The sequence below is a fragment of the Mastomys coucha genome, unplaced genomic scaffold (assembly GCF_008632895.1).
Source record: "Mastomys coucha isolate ucsf_1 unplaced genomic scaffold, UCSF_Mcou_1 pScaffold2, whole genome shotgun sequence".
In the NCBI taxonomy this organism is placed as follows: Eukaryota; Metazoa; Chordata; class Mammalia; order Rodentia; family Muridae; genus Mastomys; species Mastomys coucha.
In genome coordinates this window covers 6516230-6521235 of record NW_022196902.1, presented here as the reverse complement: position 1 = coordinate 6521235, position 5006 = coordinate 6516230, and the positions used below count along the sequence as shown (strand labels likewise).

At 41.8% G+C, this 5006-nt stretch overlaps 1 long non-coding RNA gene across 1 annotated transcript; it reads left to right on the top strand.

The window, feature by feature from the left end:
- Positions 1 to 1908: 1908 nt before the first annotated feature.
- Positions 1909 to 4120, top strand: LOC116097678. Its single transcript, XR_004121515.1, has 2 exons — positions 1909 to 2195; positions 3247 to 4120. It is a non-coding gene; the product is annotated as an uncharacterized LOC116097678 (long non-coding RNA).
- The last annotated feature ends 886 nt before the right edge of the window (positions 4121 to 5006 follow it).

The following is a 5006-nucleotide window of genomic DNA, read 5'->3' as shown; positions in this document are numbered from 1 at the left end:
ATCTGATCAAGGTCTTCCCACAGTATCCAGTCTAAGGAGCCCCTTCAGCTACTCTGTGAGAGAAGATGCTTGTGCTATAGAGAAATATGTAGGTAATTTAGAAGTTTGTGCCGGACGTTCAAATTGTACTCTTTATTTAAAGTGGGCAAAGCAATGCCATGCCCTCCTTCTAACAAAGTCTCTCAAGTTCTAGTTTCTCAAGTCCACTTAGACATGTTACTTAGGTCTACAAAGATGGCATTGCAGAAGGTCAAGTTAGGGGTGATGTAGTTATCTGAGTTATGCAGGCCATTTTGGGTTGTAGATGCAGAACTAATGTAATTGTGTGAGCCCCCGAAATTGGAGAAATTTTCCTGCTGAGATCAGAGAGGTGGGTAATGGGGAACATTGAAGGCTTTGAATGATAGAGATACCATGAGTAGAGGGATACATATGTCCTTTAAAGAATAAAAAGGCAAAAGAGATGATTTTTCCTCCAGAGCTTCTAAGCCTTCACTTACCCCAGAGTGGGACTTCTCCCCTCTAAACTGTAATGGAATGCGTCAGTGCTGTTTTAAACAAAGACCTTTGTAGTAGTCAACTGTAACAGAGAAAAGGAACCAAGTCAGCCCCAGAAACAAGAAGAGACAATTAGGGACTCTTTACTTGTGTGTCAGAATGGAGTAGTAATCACAAAACATCTACCTCTAAACTGGCAGGTACCTCTCAACAGCCGTCTGCAACAACTGTTTCTGTGTTTGTTTGACACAGGATGACATGCAACCCAGGATAACTTGGAATTCACTGTGCAACCAAGCATGACCTCAAACCCCTCATCCTTTAACCTCTACTTCCCAAGGGCCAGAATTACAAATGCATGCCACTGTGCCAGGTGCCACTGTTACAAGTGTCAAGAAAATGGCACTTTGGCTCCAAATGGGCTACAATGCTGCTGCTAACTTTGAGAGTAAACATAAGTTTTGAAAAGAGAAAAGAAACAAACAGAAACATAAATGACTGATAGTAGCCATATGATACAGAAACATACCCTGCTAGAGATTGAGAAACTGGCTGAAGACAGAGAAATGTTACCTCCCAAGTAATTCTTCAGTGCTGTACTTTTAATTCCAGTGTCCTTTAGAGTGCAACGTGAATAAACTCACTGCAGAGTTACTCACTGTGGTTTCTAGAGCCCCAAACCATAAAGTAGTATTGAGAATCGTTGACATTGTCTGGAGTCAGGAGAATGGCTAGTCTAAACTCATTCTAGAGGCTGTGGGTTTGACTGCTGATATTGTCTGCTTGACCATTCATTGTGGAAAAGTCCCCTGAATCTCAATCTCTCCAGATTTGATCAAGAACTGATCAAGCAGGTATCAAGATAACTGATAGCTTTTCTCCTGTTTGTAGACTTTCATATCTTCTCCCAAACACTGACAGAATGAACTGCCCCCAACAGTCTTGGAATATAACCTTAGAAAATTGGTTTCATAGTTTCTCTTATTTCTTGGGATTTCTATGGCTGAAAATTTAGTTAATAAAACTTTAGTGAACGACTACTGTATGGCAGGAACTGGACACTAGCTCTGGAACTGCTAAGGACTTCTAACATCATACATTAGCTGAAGAGGCTGAGGTCCAGAGACTTTAAACTATTTCTCTAAATTCTCAAAGGTAGGTGGAGGCAAAACTCAGAGCCTGCCTGGCACTCTGTCTTCTCACACATTGTTTCCTATGTTGATAAGTGTGAGAAGTGTTCAAAGACATCAAGAAGAATCAAACAAGTGGTTGAGAAATGGTGGTGTCCAGTGCATGACCCCACTCTGCTTTCAGGCTTCCACCACAGGCAGCTTCCCTCTCTGGGAGGAAAGAATTGAGAAGTAGCAAACCTCTTCCTCTTTTAAAATCAGAGCTGCTGTGAGTGAGTGAGTGACTACATGCATTTGTCACACAGTCCTTTGACCATTTTGGGAATGTCTAGGTGACACAACCCTCACTTGTCACAACCCAGCATCCTCTTATTTTGCCTGCTTTTCTGCTTCCTAAAAACCTTTTCTTAAAAGAATTGTTAACATCCTGGTGACATGAAGAATTGTGCCTCTGATATATTAAGGTTGTTATTAGCTCACCAATGGCCTCTCTCCTCCAACTCTCAGCTCTACTTTCAATCTACACCCTGGAGGAACTACTTCTGTTTTCTGCTGCCCTGGCTGTTGGTGAGTAAGCTCTAACCTCCTCCATCCCTTTCCCTCCTCACTGTCTGCTTCTTTCCCTGATTGGCTCTGCAGTTGGTATGATGCTATGCTTTCTCTTTTGTGACGCTTGTCCTAATCCTCAGGTTCCTTTTCAGTGAGTGAAGAGCTGTCAGTGAACAGTTAGTATAGAGCAGGAGTGTTCTCTGTTAGCGAAAATGAAGAAAGACTAACTGCCATGAAATAAGTTCATTGTTGAAGTAATGGCAGTTCTGCCTCCCTTCTCCATGTTTCCACAAAGAAGACACAGACTCAAAATATATATTTTTAAACAGCTTGTCTATATAGTTAGGTCCTCCTCTGACTAGATCATAACTTAAGCCATTTATTCTAATCTACATTCTTTGACATGGCTGCTTGGTACCATACATCCCGCTCTGTCACATCTCCCCGGGTAAATCTCCATTGCCTGGCTCTGTCCCAGAATTCTTTCTGCCACCCATATATCCCACCTTCTATTCTACCTTTTCCTATAGGCCATAATTTTTTTTAATTGACAGGTGAGGCATCCATACAATACACAAGATATCCTCTCTACATTTCATGCCAATTCCACTGAATTCATGTTTTTCTTTGGGGAAGCAATATTGCTATTTTAGCTGACATTAGTTACTTGTGTAATGACAAGCACCTCTAAGATTTTATATATATGCAGTATATATTACATATACATAATGTAATCAATTATGAGGCATATGCTGTGGCAAATAGATGGAATAAGTAAAAGAAATTATGACAAAATGGTTTCTCTGGTTTGGGTGTTTGGGGGAGTGCGTTTTGGATCATACTCGCAGGATAGGAAAAAATCACAGAGACTTTGTACCTATAGATGCGTCAAAATGTAAGAGTAATGGTGTGTGAGGAAAGTAGGCCACCTCCTGCAGAGGCTGCACCATTACTAGGAATGAAAGAGAAAGCAGTCCATCTGGGACCTGGCCTTTGGGGTTTTTGATTTAAGGTTCAAGTTGAAAAGTAAGAAAAACTGCATCTTATTCCTGTGTTCCACTCACTCCAGGGCTCAGCAGCCACAGGCAACAGGCAGCAGGGAGGCTGTACACAAGAAGAAACAAAGCTTCTTCAGAATATTGCACAAAGCTGAGATGCTCCAGAGATGGACAAACACACAGAGAAGTCCAGAGTCCAAGCTACCAGAAAACAGAAACAAATGAACAAACGGAACAAAACAGCAGAAAACTCCCTATCCACACAACAACATCGGAAAAACCAACTGCCTGTCGTTTGCCTTAACAGTGGCTTGTTAAATATGGAATAATAAGAAAAGCAGAGATGAAAAGTGATTGCAGGTTCTGCAGGTGCCAGACAGAGTACAATCCGATTTCACACACTTCGAGCTCAAATAGCAAATGTCTAGGAGCAAACTCTTCCCCAAGGAAAGCTGAGAGACTCCAGTCTGTTGGGATGAAAGCAAGACAAACTCTCAACCCTGGTTTTAAGGATAACAAATAACTAATCTGCTCACAGCCTGTCCCCAACCCTTCCCATCAGAATGCCAACAACTCCTTTCTCCCTCAATGGCTTCTGGGGAACTCCTGACCTCCCTCCCTCCTGTCTTATCTTCTCCTAACTTATTTCTTCCGCTCCTTCTGGTGATTTAAAAATTTGATTTAGATGTTTTACCTAGTGTGATTTTCATCAACTTGACACAAGCCCAGACTCACCTGAAGAGAGATAACTTCCATTCAGAAAATGGCTCCACAAGACTGGACCACAGACAGATGGGCTTTTGGGGTAGTTCCTTGACTAAGGATTGGTGTGGGAGGGTCCAGAACACTGGGGCTGTGCACCCCTGGGAAGGGAGTCCTGGGATGTATAAAAAAGCAAGGTGAACAAGCCACATGGAACATGCTAGTAAACAGTGCTTCTCCATAGCCTTTGCTTCAGTTTCTGCCTCCCTGAGCTCCTACCCTGACTCCTTCCAGTGACAGGCTTTGACATGGAAGTGTAAGATGAAATGAACTCTTGACTTCCCAAGGTGCTTTCCATCGTGTGATTTTATCACAGCAATAGAACCCCTAACTAAATCAATTGTTCATGACTTGCCCCAAATCTGGGCATTTCTACCACATATCAGAAAGTTATGATTTTTCTCTAATTTCCAAGGTTACCAAACACATTAGAATTTTCTCAGATTGGAAATCTAAAGCAAAGTGCTATGTTTTTCTGTAGGTAAACAACCAACAAAAATACATATAGTGCTCTCTTCAAAGTCAATGGTAGACTTAAGCTTCTGGATGACTAATTATTAAAAACAATAGGAAATCCAGATAAGACACTTTTAACATAAACCACCAACCCATTCAGGGACACTGGAGAATGCAACCAAAGGGAGATAAATTCCAGGCTGAAAAGTGGGAGGGAGAAAAGGCAACCTTAGAAAGCTAGCTGATACTCTGCACTTACAATGGTTCCATTTCATCAAGGTACAAAAGCAATATACATTCAGTGGAAGCCACAATTTGAATTCAGCATATTTAACTTTTCTTAAGCTAGTGATGCTAGGATGTTTTATCTGATGCTAAGCAGTCTCAAGCCACCACTCCCTGAGCACAGCCCTTGCTCGGCTTTAGATGATCAGTCCAAAGTGTGGTGTTACTAAGCCAGCAAGCATGGTAAGCCACCCATGGTCAGTACATCTGGGACTTATAAACTGAAGGCTGGTCTTTCTCCTTAGTATACAAGTCAGAAAGTATCTGCATTCATTTTCTTTTAGATAAACTTGGCTGGGATGTGTCAGCCAGATATGTGGTTAGAGGT